The sequence below is a fragment of the Rhineura floridana genome, chromosome 6 (genome assembly GCF_030035675.1).
Source record: "Rhineura floridana isolate rRhiFlo1 chromosome 6, rRhiFlo1.hap2, whole genome shotgun sequence".
In the NCBI taxonomy this organism is placed as follows: Eukaryota; Metazoa; Chordata; class Lepidosauria; order Squamata; family Rhineuridae; genus Rhineura; species Rhineura floridana.
The window spans coordinates 157,166,388-157,182,555 of NC_084485.1; the positions used below are offsets into that span (position 1 = coordinate 157,166,388).

The following is a 16,168-nucleotide window of genomic DNA, read 5'->3' on the forward strand; positions in this document are numbered from 1 at the left end:
GAGCTGTAGTATAGAAAGTTCAATGTAGGGCTCCCTGGTCCTCTATGCTTTGCTCTTTAGCTTCTCATCTGAGGAACTGATATCCTGACCTAAAGCAGCACTGAATGTAGCTTGGGATTCTTGGATAAATGCAAAGTTTCTGGCTTAGTCAGTGAGCAACTGGATGAGAAGGAATAAGCTAAAGCTGAACCCTGATAAAACCGAGGTGCTGTTGGTGGGAGACAAGGGAAGTTTGGGGGGTTTCGATCTGAGGCTCAGTGGGATAGAACTGCCCCTGAAAGACCAGGTCCGCAGTCTGGGGGTCATTCTTGACTCCCAGCTGTCTATGGAGGCTCAGGTCTCCGCGGTAAGCCGGGCAGCACTATATCAACTTCATCTAATACGGAGGATACGTCCCTACCTCCCCAACCATTTGCTCCCTTCGCTGGTACATGCCTTGGTCTCTTCCCGCCTAGATTATTGTAACACGCTTTATGTGGAGTTACCTGTGAAAACAGTCTGGAAGCTGCAATTGGTACAGAACGCGGCGGCTCGCCTGATTAAAGGCAGCCGCCGCCGGGATAATACCACTCCAGTGCTGAAGGAGTTGCACTGGCTACCGGTAGTTTTTCGGGCCCAATTTAAGGTATTGGCCTTAACCTTTAAGACCTTATATGGTTCCTGTCCAACATACTTAAAGGAACGCCTTCAGCACCATTGTGGGTGCCGCTCAACAAGATCGGCCTCGAAAGGCCTACTCGTTATCCCACCAGTCAAAGTAGCTAGGCTGGTGAGGACTAGAGTGAGAGCTTTTTCAATTGTAGCCCCCACCTTATGGAACTCTTTACCAAATGACCTCCGCCAGGCCCCCTCTCTGTTGAGTTTTTGCTGGGCATTGAAGACCTGGCTGTTCAAACAGGCTTTTGAGATGGGTTAGGTTCTGTAGGTTCTGTTGGCTCTGTAGAGATTGGTTATGATTTTAATCTGTTAATGTTTTTATGTTACCGTTTAATGTAGTTGTATATCCTTGGCTGTATGTCGCCCAGAGTGGTTGGACAACTAATAAATTCAATAAATAAATAAATAAATAAATAGTAGGTGGAATAATATGATTCATGTTAAGTCAGAAGGCCTATATCTTACTGTGGTACTTATCTTAAGGTTGAGGCACCTTTTTGATAACCCTTTAGATTTCCTGGACCTGTTACCATTTCTTTAACAAACAGCAGAAACCGCAGCAGCTGATCCTCCCAGAATGCTTATCACATTCCATTTCTGCACCAGTACTTCAGTAACACAGGGCATTGATTTCCCCTTGCCTGAGCTACATTGAACAGAATATATTGTTTGCCTTTTCTAGGATAATTCAAAAGAATAAACAAAGAACATTCACTCAAAATAAATTTAATGTTAACCGTTTGTGCTGTGGAAATGTTTCTGTTTTGTATAATGGCCGTTTACACAATGAATCTAAAGAATGAATTGGGAAGAATAATTCTGCGGTATTCAGCTATTCTGCTTTCTACTTGCTTGCATTTGCCATTTTATCTTGTCGAGAGTTATTTTTGAATAGTTGTTTTCAGAACTTCTCAATATACATTAAAAAATAAATTACGCGATTTGTGGAAATATACAGTTTTTGCATTAAATTCATTACAATGCTGTATTCTGTGCATATTTGTCAAATTTGTGACTTTTTATGTGGTGGCAGAAATATGAGTAAGTGAGAAACAGTAAGGATTGAAGTGTACAGACAACGTAGCAGGTGGCTATTGAGAAAGGTTAGGTTGCCCAATACTGACGTAACACTTTGGAATCCGGTGCTTGTGTATTGTCTGTGACTTCGACTAATACAGAAATAGTATCAGGAAAAACACAAATGTACACATTCACTTCTTCAAGTATGCCATAAATGAGTTACTATTGAGCTTCCCGGTGCATGTGAATATGATTTTTCATCTGCGAAAAATAAGATTGTCTTATGGTTTTAACCAGATTTTAACTAGAATTATCTTACTAAAAATTATTAAGGCAATGAATTGTCCTTTTTTAATAGCAAAATCCAAAAGCAAGTATTTTGAAATCAGTAAAAGTATTTTTAAAATCCCATCTTGTTTTAATCTAAACTGATAATGGGTGGCAGGCGTATCTAAATCTATCATTCACGCTACTTGCCTCTTCTTTCTAAGGCTTCATTACATGAAAGTGTACTAGCAGAAACTATGTTTTTCAAATCCACCCAGACATCATAATAAGCATACACAGCATGTATCCTTTTTGCAAATGAAACAGGCTTAGGAGTTCTGGATGGAATACCAATATCCTGATTTTCCAGCCTTCCAAACAGCATTAAAGAGAAGTGCTAGGACCTGCTTGTGGAGATTGAGATATAATTGCTTGCCTAGAGCAACATCTTACTGCTACATCACCTGAATACTAATAAAGAGAAACAATAGGTAAGAAAGGTGGCAAACTGAATCCCAGGAAAGGAAATGTAGGAGTGGGGATGATAGCATTGTGGGCAAACAATTCAAGAGGTGAGACCAAAGGTGAGGGAAGCAGTATCTTTTTGCTATGTGTTTTTCTTTGACAAGCTTTCTGGTTCCCTATTTCTAGTGAAATTTTAGCATAAATTATTTGACCCCTGCCCATAATTCAACAAGAGGGTAAAACCTAATCCAGCTGGTGTTGAAGAGAATTATGGCCGGGGGATGCAGAGAAATCTGCTGCTTCAAATTAACACATTCTAGCTTGATTGCTAATGCAACACAAGATGTTAATAGTACTTTGTGCTATACTTGAATCACAGTATCTTTTAGTATCCCTTTCTGAAAATGGCTTAAACTTACTTTGAGGCTACATTTAGGATGCAATTATTTTTAGCTTTTCATTCTCTCTGTTTTCTTTTTTAAACTATGGGTGGCATGACTATGTCATACTCTGAGTAGACCCACTGAAAATTAAAATTACTCTTAACTAACTTATGCCCATTGATTTTCATGGGTTTACTCTGTTTGACAGGCTGCAATCCAACACACACCTAGGAGAAAGTCCCATTGAAACCAATGGCGCTTACTTCTGAGTAGACATGTTTTGGATTGCAGTCTTAGTCAGAGACCACCCTATTGCTCCTGTCTGAATCTTTTATTATTTCAGTTCCAGGTGATGCACTGACTAAAGATCTCAGCAACACAATGCAAGAGCACAGAGGGTAATTGTGGTGCTTTGGGAAGCTGGAAGAATAATGCAAACTGGAGACAGATCAGTGCTTGTAATATGTAAACAAAAAATCCTACCTTTTTGTGTAGGATACAAGGAATCCACCTGTAGTTTGATAGTTGCAGTTACTTCTTAAAATTATTAATGTTGCAGTGCATGGCTTATTCACCTGGCAATATGTAGCAAATGCCCAAATTATCTGCTCAGGTTCTTCTCTGGGTATCAGAAGATATAAAGTGCCCTGATTTCAAGCCATACAGATCTCCTGTCCATTGGCACTGCAGACACACTTAATAGTAGAATTGTCAGAGCAATCCTATGCACACCCCATGTTGATGATGTTTGGCTTAAAATGAAATAGAAACAGTTTAGTAGTTCTATTACTTAACAGAGTATATATTTTGCAAAGCGGAATGAGAATTACCCAGCTCACCTTCCCCTCATACAGACTAGCTGAATAAAAACAACAGAGACAGTCTTCTTTAGTAAAAAGTATTAAGAATGTTTACTCACAGCCTTTTATATGTTCAGGAAACAGTCTCTAGCTTGGACAGAAAAGATAGTAGTAGATAGTCAATTTTAGTCCATGATTGGGATGATCTGGAGGAGAAACCTCTGGAGGTTTCTCTTTCCAGTGGCTTAATGGAGGATATGCAAATAAGAGAACAGCATCTCTTAACAAAGAAGAGAAGAAGGGAAATAACACCTATCAATAGGAAGTTACATCACAGTAAACAAGCATACAAGCATATCAGAAAAGTGGGGAGCTCCGTCCTTGTCATGACTACAGGGAGCTTAATAAAATTACCATCCCCAACAGCTACCCTTTGCCTCTTATTAATGAGATGCTGGAGCGCTTGCAGTAAACCAAAATTTACACCAAGTTAGACATACACGGGCTTTACAACCTTTTCAGAATCAGAGAGGGGGATGAGTGGGAAACTGCCTTCAAGACCCGGTGTGGACACTTTGAATACCTAGTCATGGCATTCAGACTGTTGAACGCCCCGGTCGTCTTCCAACATTACATGAACAACATCTTTCAGGACTACCTGGACCGCTTTTTGATAGTCTATTTGGATGATATCCTTATTTCCTCTGATTCCCCAGAGCAACATGACACTCGTGTGCAAGCAGTGCTGCAGAGTCTGAGAATGCACCACCTGTATGCCAAGCTGGAGAAGTGTGGTTTTGACTTGACCACCCGGGACTTTCTGGGTTACCATATCACCCCCGCAGGAGTCGAAATGGATCCAAAGAAAGTGTGCTGTGTGCTCTCCTGGCAGCCCCCCAAGACCAAGAAGGATTTGCAGCAATTTGGGGGCTTTGCCAACTATTATCAGTGCTTCATCACAGCCTTTTCCAACTTAAGAACATAAGAAGAGCCTGCCGGATCAGGCCAGTGGCCCATCTAGTCCAGCATCCTGTTCTCACAGTGGCCAACCAGGTGCCTGGGGGAAGCCCGCAAGCAGGACCTGAGTGCAAGAACACTCTCCCCTCCTGAGGCTTCCGGCAACTGATTTTCAGAAGCATGCTGCCTCTGACTAGGCTGGCACAGCACAGCCATCATGGCTAGTAGCCATTGATAGCCCTGTCCTCCATGAATTTGTCTAATCTTCTTTTAAAGCCATCCAAGCTGGTGGCCATTACTGCATCTTGTGGGAGCAAATTCCATAGTTTAACTATGCGCTGAGTAAAGAAGTACTTCCTTTTGTCTGTCCTATCATGTCTCCTCTGACCCGCCTTTTCTCTAAACTAAAAAGCCCCAAATGCTGCAACCTTTCCTCGTAAGGGAGTCGCTCCATCCCCTTGATCATTCTGGTTGCCCTCTTCTGAACCTTTTCCAACTCTATAATATCCTTTTTGAGATGAGGCGACCAGAACTGTACACAGTATTCCAAATGCGGCCGCAGCATAGATTTATACAACAGCATTATGATATTGGCTGTTTTATTTTCAATACCTTTCCTAATTATTGCTAGCATGGAATTTGCCTTTTTCACAGCTGCCGCACACTGGGTCGACATTTTCATTGTGCTGTCCACTACAGCCCCGAGGTCTCTCTCCTGGTTGGTCACCGCCAGTTCAGACCCCATGAGCGTATATGTGAAATTAAGATTTTTTGCTCCAATATGCATAATTTTACACTTGTTTATATTGAATTGCATTTGCCATTTTTCCGCCCAACTTGACTGCCCCACTCACTGACTGCCTAAAGGGGACAGGCTCTTTCCATTGGACCGAGGGAGCTCAACAAGTGTTCGAGGAACTAAAACTGTTGTTCTTCTGTGAGCCAATCCTCCAACATGCAGACCCCCAATGCCCCTTTGTGGTGGAGACTGACTCATGGGACGTAGCCATCAAAGCAGTGTTGTTACCACCAGACCAAAGGGGGGTTACGACCCTGCGCTTCTCCTGAAAGTTAACCAGCATGGGAAAGAACTACACTGTGTAGGAGAAAGAATTACTTGCCACCCAAGACACATTTGAGACCCGGCAACACCTCCTAGAGAGAGCTTGGCATGAAGTGGAAGTACGCACAGACCATCGGTATTTGGAGAGCCTTCACACGGCCTGCAAGTTGAACCAACGGCAAATGCAGTGGTTGCAGTTCTTCATGAGGTTCCATTTCCGCATTAACTACATTCCACAGGCTCAAAACTGACAGGCTGATGCTCTTTCCTGCAAGCCGGAATATAAAGATCTCCATCCCCACTACATCTCATTATACCCCTGGATAAAATGGTGGCATCTGCTTGTTCAGATCCTTGGTTAGAGGAACTACTTGGCACCCAGGAGCAAGACTAGTTCGCGCAGGAGAGATAGCATGAACTGGAATAGCCATCCCAAGGCAGCGTGTCAGGCTTCTCGCAGGGGGGGGGAATGCTCTGCTACTATGAGGCTCTTTACGTGCCTGCAGGAGAGATTCGAGCCAAGGTTGTCCGCCAATGCCATGACTCTCCAACCACAGGTCATTTTGGGATGTTTAAAACACTGCAGACAGTCATGCGAGACTTCTGGTGGCCTAGGATCAAGCATGATGTGGGAAAATATGTACAATCCTGTCATACTTGCATGAGAGCGAAACATGCCTCAGAGAAACCAACTGGGTTGTTAGAGCCACTACCTACCCCTGGTGGGCTGTGAGTGTGCCTTATTTCTGAGGCTTATTCCTAATACAGTAGGGCCCCACTCATATGGCAGGTTACGTTCTGGACCCCCGCTGAAAAGCAGAACTCATTGAATAGAATGGTGTGCGACGCCCAAAAACAGCCGTAAAAGCGGAACAAGCGCCGTAAGAGTGGGGCTTTAGTCTAATTGCATCTAATTGAGACCGCCGCATTAGCAAAGTGCCATAAAGTGGGGTCCTACTGTAATGTCTCCTCTGCACAGATCATGGTTTGTGAGGAGGACTTGGTAGTGCTGATACTTAAACCCCTTAGGCTGTATCACACTTTGATCGGGTAGAACATTGCCTGCACATTTTCCTTTACAGTAAGCCAATTGGCAAGAACCTCCTTCTCTTACACCTTTTAAAAAAAACAAGGACACCAGAGGATATGGAGTCTTAAGTATAAAAAAACATCCTTTGTCACTTTTCATTGTGTGGTGTTGGATACATTACTCTCTCAATCAGAGGGTAGCCAACTGGCCATGGTTTACTCCAGAAATGAAACAATAGTCCAGTAGCACCTTAGAGGCTAGCAAATACATTATTCTATAAACTTTCATGGACTACCAGTATGATGCATCTAATGGGCTTTAGCGCCCAAAAGCTTATGCAAAACAAATTTGTTAGTCTTTAAGGTGCTAGTATTGCTGTTTTTGTTGTTTTGCTAAAATTGTACTATGATCTACTTTACAGGGTTGTTGTGAGGATAAAAAACATAAAACGCTTTGACAAACTTAAAATGCTATTACAAAAAGTAGGATGGTGCAGATGATGGTTCAGATGAGAACTCAGTGTGCAGAGTGTATATGTAGTATGGGATCATGGACTGCCTGCACACCCCACACGCCCTAACAGACAGCCGCATGTTGGATTTGCCAAAGACCTAGATGAAAATGTTTGTAGGCCTGAATATCCTGGATGTGTCCCAGATTCTTTTTTCTTTGATTTTTAGGTTAGGGTTTTTTTTTCATTATTCCAAACCTGGCTCCTCTCCCCCAATTCAAAATTGAGGGCAGGCGGACTGGAGAAAGACTTTTTATTTTGTTTATTCCTTATTTATTTTATTTTTATTATTAAATTTATATCCCACCCTTCCTCCCAATGGGAGCCCAGGGCTGCACTGTTTATCAGTATCACATTTATACCTGTTAATACTGCGGAGAAGTTTGGGTTGGTTTTCATTTTAATGCAGACCTTCCCACTTCCCACACAGCTATCCTTCAAAACTAGCATTTTTCTAAATCTTCTAATGTAGTTCTCCAACTAGTACATGTGTAAATAAATGCATGTATGAAGGGAAAGTGTGCATAAATATGCACATATTAGTGAAGATGACACACAAATGTTAGGGGAAATTGCTTGCAAAAGTGGTGTAGGCAAAGCTGCATATAAAAATGTGTACATTAGGAGAAATGTTTACTCAAATGCTGATTAATTTTCATGGGGATTTTTTTTAAAGAAAATTGCAAACTGATACGATAATGTGACAAATGTGCATTTAAGATTACTAAAATGATTAACTGGGAGAAATAAATTGACAGATTCAATACATATCCTTACTCATGACTAGAATTATTTTTTTCAGAGAATTCTTGTGCATGCTTTAACTAGATTAATAAGCCTTCTCTTGAGAGGCCAAGTTAGTGATTAGAGGTTGCTAGAAGGCATGATTTGCTATCAAGAATATCCGATTGGTGGGCGACAATAAATGACATTATTTCACAGAAGAAAGGGACTTCTCAGATGTTAACTATTGTGCAAGAGTCTCAAGTCAAATCACATGTTAGTACACCTAAAATGTTTTTGCTGCTTTGTCATTTCTCTATGCAGAACCTTTTAACACATTTAGGTAAAGCAATTCTCAAGATATATACAGAACACACTTTACTACGAATACAAATTATATCTTTATGTAATGGAGAACTAACATTCTTCTATCTGCCTGATGAATAGTTTGTGGAACTTGAATGTTGTTTTGTATATCATAGCTGGGAACTAGTATGTCCAGTTTTATATTCTAGACAGTTTTGAATTTGATTGTGAAAAGTTTGCATTCAGAGGATATTGAGAAGAAGAAATTTCTTCATGTCCTGAATATTGAAATGCCCTAATGGAAAGGCAGTACTGTTCTGTTGAGGCTTTTATTTTTGTTTTATATTACATATTTATTGAATATTGTCAATAAAACATTTTGCCAGTTCACTTAAAAAGGAAAAAAGTGGACAATTTGAGCTATTGTCATGTTGTAATGATGCGGTAATAAGGTTGTCAGTAAAGCCATGCATCTTTTAAGCACACCACAGTTCAATATTAAGCAGTATAGTTGAAGACCTTTTTATCATAAATAATCAGTTTAATGACCTCTATAAAGGAGAGTGAATACACATGGGGAGAATTACTCTTACATGTGGCTGTTTAGTGGGGCCCTCATTAGGGTGGGGGAATAGCACCCCTCTGCTGCGGATCCCAGGGAGGGAGCTGCCTGCTCGCTCATCGGCCTGCCTGCGCCTGCTCACTCATTTGCTGGCCCTCCCCCACCCGCTTCCCCCTGCTGGCTCTACCTCATCCGTTCACCCCCCTGCCCGCTCACTCACCCTCTCACCCCCTGCTCACTTGCCCTCCCTCTGCTCACCCATCCCTGCGCCCACTTGCTCTCCTGCCTCCCACTCACTCGCTCGGGCCCCAGCATGCCTGGCGCCAGCCCTGTTTGCAGTTCAAGCTAAGTCCTGCCTGCGTGACATTTCCTGAATCCACCAGCTCCTGTGCTGAATCTCCTCAAACTTAATCAAGATTTCACTGCCTTGTTTAGCCTCAACCTAGGACCAATGGTATCAAAGGGTATGATAGGTTGCTCTATTTTAAAAAAACTTACCCAACAGTTACAGGAATCAACGGGATGCAAGAAAAAGGACACTTTTTCGCAGTTTGGGCAATGTTTATTAATTCTGTAAATTCTGTAGAAAATGGATGGTCTCTTCTGCAGGCCTATACTTACCTTCGGTTCTCCTGACTGGGAGCCTTCCTCCAGACTATTTGCTGGACACCGACAACTGTAAAAGGAAACAGTTATAGTTGTGTTATGGGACTATGATTCCTTTATGCTTTGGACATTTGCTGTGCTTTTTACTTGTCTGGCTGTGTAAAGTGCACCTGTTGGGAGGGAAAGCAACCGTTATAGAATCTATTGGGATTTGTCTGGCAATCCTGTTTGGGGGGTTAGCTTACATGTTGGCTTGTTTCTGTTATCTTTTGAAAAGGCAATAAAAAGGTTAAACAAACAAAAAATCTATGTTCAGCCTCTGCTTATCAAAGTTGAGGCACTGAGCCTACTTTCAAGCCATTTTTAAAAAACAAGTGTATTTCCAGAAGAGAGACTTCAGCGCATCAGTGGTTATTATCTCTTTCTGTAGCACTGAGTTTGGGCCTGAAATATAGGGAGTTTATTTAGTATAATCTTCATCTGGAGTTCTGAGATTATTCAAAACCATTTGTTAATGGATGGAAGAGCTGGGATAAGCTAGCCCTAGCTTTGGTGTGTACACATATTTTCCTTACTATAACAATACTCTTGTAACTCCAGAGAGATGTCGCTCTATATCCGAAGTGGGCTCTGCTCCATGAAAGCTTCTGCCACAGTTAATCAGTCTTTAGGGCCACAGGGTGGCACAAGCAGGAGTTTAGCGAGACAATTTTCATGGGGGGGGCAGAGACGAAAATTGGGGGAGCAGAAGGGTTGGGGCATTGGTCACTATAATAGAGATTTCTGGGGGGAAAGTTTTCATAAACTTGACAAAAAACACCCTAATTTAGGAACTATGACTTGTGAAGTTTACAAAAAACAAATCAATTTAAATACAATATTTTCCACATGCAAAATAGTTATATAAACTAAATAACAGTGATTAGGACGTAAGTGTATATCGTGCAAGTCATCCTGCCATAATGATCTGAACTGTTAACAGAGTCTAATGCACTGTGATTTCTCTGCCAATTTGCAGAGGAACTGTTCACTTGAAATTCCTTCAAATATGTTACTTTTAAAAGCCAGGATTACTAAATTTGCTTTTCTCTAATGAAGCATTGAACACCTGTATGGTGTCAGCACATGCATCAGAGTTGAGAATGAATTTTCACACACAGCTGTAGATGCACCAGAGGTGAGTCATACAGCACACAAAGTGTACATGTGTGGAAAGGCTTTCTTGTACAGGGACAATGTTGTAGTAAGCTCATGAACTGGGAGTTCAGTTGTCCTGAGGCAGCTACTTCCCAGAGCTAACTGCCCTGGTCTCTGTTGTCATGCCAGGAAAGCAATTATGAGAAGTTCACTTTAAAAATTAAATTAATATCTATTAACATCACTTTTCATAAGAAAATGCTTGACAGCATGACATATAGGAACTATACGTCTCTCTGAACTACAAGTGCTAGACTTAATTGTACAAACAAACCATCTCTATTCCACAGAAAGGCCCTGGACCAGCCAGCTAACACTGCTTCTGATGGTTCTGCCAGCAAATGTCACACACCCTATTTTGGTAGTACATAAGTTTGCATGAGAAAAGTTAAATAAGGTGAAATATTTACTGTATAATGATTTATACAGTTGGGTGGAGGTCTAAAACTGTTGCAACTAAGACTGTAGCCATGTTACACTCTTCAAACCTATTTTGAAATGGAACCAGCTTGAAAGGATTGAAGGGATATCTTTTTTAACTTTTTTAACAAACTATAGAAGAAATGCACCCCAGACATGCACACACACACAATATTCCAGCTCCCCATTGCCTGAGTTAAATTAGTAAGGTCTCATTAGGCTTCCTGGGCCTTGGAGAGTCAGCTCACTCACTTCTCTGCTTCTCAGGTTCTGCCCTGGAGTAGGCTAGGCTGCTGCACTGTCTAGGCCCCAAAGTCTAGGCACTCGCATCAGATGCACTAATAGCACCCGTCACCTGCAGAGACTGCCTGAACACTACAATGGAGGGGGATATCAGTGTTGCCAACAAGAAAAAAAAATCCCACCAGACCCACACCCCAAATCCACCAAAATCTGACCTTAACCCACTAGACATCGTGTTTGATAACATTTTTGTGTTATTGTGAAACACTGTTACGAGGAATTACTTAACAAGGTGGATAATAGAATTTAAAAGTACTAGCAACCATTGGTGTGTTGTATTTAAATTTGGAACTGCAGATATGTGCGCCTTTTAGATCTGAGAGAAGTATGGAGGTTTTGCTTTCCTGTCTAGGCCTTGAGCGACAGCTCCCCTGGGCCCACTGCTCCCAGCCCCCCCCCCCCGCGACTGGGCAGGACTGCTCCACCCACCCCTTCTCTCTTTCTGTGGATGCCCTGCACACTGGATGCACAGGTCGCTGCCATCAACCAAAAGGTGACGGAGGCTTCTCTAAGGGGCTAATAGCCCCACCTCCATCTTTGCTGATGGCACATGTGCACACTACGCTGCTTGTGTGCACATGTCTGCCATCAGTCAAGATGGCCGTAGGGGCACCAGCCCCTTCGAGAAGCCTCTGCTGCCATCTTGATGGCAGCTGCACATGCAGGGCATTCACAGAAAGGGAGAAGAGGTAGGTGGAGTGGGTGGGCACAGCAGGCCCGCACAGTCTGTAGGGAGGGGCTGGGAGCTCCGTCTCTGTAATCTGTGGCAGGGTCATGAGTCAATGTGATGTTCCTATATTAATGTATATATGGTAGGTGTTGGTTGTTTAGAAGATACATGGTAAGTGGAGTGAAAGAGGAGGGGGAGTGAATGGGCAGTAGAATGCTGGATGATTGGCTGAGTGTTTAAAATGGATGAACGTATAAAAGGAAGAGTGAGAGTGGAATCTGGGGGGAGAAGAGAAAGAGTGGGTTGTTTGGTGGGGTTTGAGAGAGTGGTTTGCCAGGAGAGAGTGGAGAAGGAGGGGGGTGGAGTTCGGATTAGTATTGAGTAAAACCATATGCTTATGTGCCTTAAGAAGAAATCTTGTTAATCTTGTTAGCTTTGTTATCTTTAATAAATACTTAATTTGGTTTACCAAAGGCCTGATCCTTGGCTGGGGTTTCACAGACCAGAAGGGAGGGTAAGGTAATGACCAAGGCTGAAGGGAAACTGTAACAAATGGTGGCAGCGGTGAAGAGAATAACAATACCAGTATTCAGAGTCTCTGGGAATACTAGTATTAGGACGTGACTGGTGGTTGCCTAGCAGGGGGATCTGTTGAGATCTGTGCTAGAGCGGGGAGAGAAACAATAAAAAAGGACAGTCCGGACTGGTGGAGTCCCTGGTGGTGCCTAGTGACAGGCAGTAGCCACGCGCAGGTAGGAACCTGACAGGGAGAGCCAGGGAAGGGCGTCACAGTCAACCCTGCCAAAGATCATGGAAGGGGAGCGCTACCTCCACACCCTAAGGAGGGGCTCTCAGCCAAGGCCCAACCTGGCTGCCTTTTGGCGCTGGCCCTGCTATTTTTTTTAGGTTTTAAAAATGCTGCGTGTGTGTTTGTTTGGCTGCTCTGAGAACAGGATGCTAGACTAGGTGGGCCTTTGCCTGATCCAGCAGGCTCTTCCTGTGATGATTATAAGATGTACTGTTTATACAAAGGATACCTGTTGTGGAATCACCCTATTAAATACAAACAGAGGTTCCTCACTGGTGAGGCACGTGCACTCTGTGCATGTGCAAGCCATTTATTTCTGAGGCTTATAGTTCCTAATCATCATGTCTCTTTTGGTGTTTAGGCTGCATTATTGCATGCATGATTGGGTAGAATATTGCCTGCACATTTTCCTTCTCAGTCAGCCAATTGGCAAGAACCTCCTTGTCTTTATATCTTTAAAAGAAGCACGCCAGAGGATCTGGAAACGTGAATCCTCTCTGTCACTGGCTCATTGTGTTGTTTTGCGTAAGTTACTCTGGTATCCTTTCAATCAGAGGGGTAGCCAATTATCCATGGCTTATAGCAGAAATGAAACAATAGTCGAGTAGCACTTTAGAAACTGTACATAGGAACAGACATTCAAACAATGAAAAATACAAGAAAATATAGCAAAGTAGGGTTTTTTTAAGGCTAGGTTTTGGCTAGCCAGTTTCATGAAATACATAATAGCATGGAGGGGTGTGTGAAATTGAAGTTTTTGTAAAAACACCAAATTCTGACCATAAAATGTTTTGACATCCATTAGATTTCCTACTAGACAGCAAAATTCGCCACCAGACGTGCCTAAAAACACTAGATTTTAGTCGGAAAATCATTAAATTAGCAGCAATTGGGGAGATGCTCTGCATTGCATCACAATACTGTCCCTGCCTTGCCTTCCTCCCTTAGGTTTGCCAACTCCCTTCCTCTTCCAAGATTTGTGTTCACTTCATTCACACTTTCAACTTGTACATTTGCTGTGTTTGGTATCTATCCCCTTTTATCCATGAGCCAAAGATACTGTGGGTTATCAAGGAGAACGTTACCGATCACACCCAGTCACATTCTTGGCCTAATACCTCCTGCCCCTTTTTTCCTCTCCTTCCAGCTCCTCCCCTTAACTACAGGGCCCTGCTCAAGACAAACTTCTTAAACTCAAATTTATTATCAACAGAATACAACACTGTGTTCACATTCCATTGGTAACCTTGCCCTGCCCCTCTCTTTGGATGCATAAAGTCTATTTCTAAAAGCTCGACTGAAATTTTAAATTGGTAGAAATTTGGAGACTGAAGGAAAATTTCATGGGGGGGGAAGAATTATAATTTTGGGGGCAATGTCCTTATTTAGTCCCAAGTCTCTATATCCCTGGGCATGAGACTCCCACATCCCCCAGCAAAGCAAATTTTGGCCATTATAACTCTCCCTGCATTACAGTAGAATTGTCAGTTGGAGTTAATAAATGTTTACCACTCTAAGAAGTTCTCTGGAGTAAATGCTGTATTTTTCCATGTGTAAAATCATCTGCTTCCATCCACAGGACAAAATGGGAACGACAGCCTTAACTGTGATTTAACAATAAAAAGTAATTTAAATGTATGCAGTGTTTTTTCTAAATGCTCAAAGCATTTCACATATGTAAACAAGCACACAAACCATGCTGCAACGTAGGCTGGTATTATTGATCCCGTAAGATAGTTGACTATCTGAAGAACTGCTAACTACACATGAGCCTGCTCAAGTCTTAAGGGTCAAGGCTCTGAGTCTCCCAACCATCAGAAGTCAGGCAGGTTGTGGCCAGAGATCTAGCTTCTTTGGTTGTGGGAGCTTGTGTTTGGAATGTTTCCCTAAGTAAACTTTCTCAAAGCAATACTAATGTCATTCTGACACCAGGCAAAATTGCATCATTTTTTCCCCTTGCAAAGGCAGTCCATCATGTTTGTTTGTGTTCTTGTCTTCTGTTGAATTTTTGTTGTCTAGTTACCTGCTGCTGCTTCTACAATTTTACTGTTTAAGTTTACTGAATTATAAATAAAACATAACGGTAGTCCAGTAATATCAATCCTGCAAGGTAGTCCAGTATTATCTCTATATTGCAAAAGATAGTTTGGGCTGAGAAAATATGGGTTGCCTAAGGTCACTGTTTTTGATGGAACAGAGTTTTGAATCGGGATCTTGCAGCTTAAATACTTGATTATGCTAGACCACATGGGTTCACATTTTTCTTTAATCTTTTGCTTCTTTGTAAAAAAAAAAATAGGACTGCTAGGACATATCATAGAAATTCTCATAATATTTCAAATCAAATTGCTGTCAGTTGTATGTTAAGTGCCTTCAAGTCGTTACGACTTATGGCGACCCTATGAATCAGTGACCTCCAATAGCATCTGTTGTGAACAACCCTGTTCAGATCTTGTAAGCTCAGGTCTGTGGCTTCCTTTATGGAGTCAGTCCATCTCTTGTTTGGTCTTCCTCTTTTTCTACTCTCTTCTGTTTTTCCCAGCATTATTATCTTTTCCAATGAATCATGTCTTCTCATTATGCGTCCAAAGTATAACCTCAGTTTTATCACTTTAGCTTCTACTGATAGTTCTGGTTTAATTTGTCCTAACTCCCAGTTATTGTCTCTTTTGCAGTCCATGGTATGCGCAAAGCTCTCCTCCAACACCACATTCCAAATGAGTTGATTTTTCTCTTATCCACTTTATTCACTGTCCAACTTTCACATCCATACATAGAGATCAGGAATACCATGGTCTCAATGATCCTGACTTTAGTGTTGTGATACATCTTTGCATTTGAGGACCTTCTCTAGGTCTCTCATAGCTACCCTCCCCAGTCCTACCCTTCTTCTGATTTCTTGACTATTGTCTCCCTTTTAGCTAATGACTGTGCCAAGGTATTGATAATCCTTGACAAATTCAATGTCCTCATTATCAACTTTGAAGTTAGATGAATCTTCTGTTGTCATTACTTTAGTCTTCTTGACGTTCAGCTGTAGTCCTGCTTTTGTGCTTTCCTCTTTAACTTCAGCATTCATTTCAGATCATTACTGGTTTCTTCTAAGAGTATGGTGTCGTCTGCATATCTTAAATTATTGATATTTCTCCCTCCAGTTTTCACACCTCCTTCAAATTGGTCCAAACCCGCTTCCCACATGATATGTTCTGCATATAGATTAAACAAATAGGGTGAGACCCCGTCTCACACCCTTTCCGATGGGGAACCAATCGGTTGCTCTATATTTTGTCCTTAACAGTAGCCTCTTGTCCAGAGTATAGGCTTCACATCAGAACAGTCAGATGTTGTGGCACCCCCAATTCTTTTAAAACATTCCATAGTTTTTTGTCATCTACACAAACAAAGGCTTTGCTGTAATCT

At 42.0% G+C, this 16,168-nt stretch overlaps 1 protein-coding gene across 1 annotated transcript in view; it reads left to right on the plus strand.

The window, feature by feature from the left end:
• XPR1 (xenotropic and polytropic retrovirus receptor 1) overlaps positions 1–16,168 on the plus strand; it is a 191,716-nt gene that overhangs the window by 155,359 nt on the left and 20,189 nt on the right. The window lies entirely within an intron of this gene.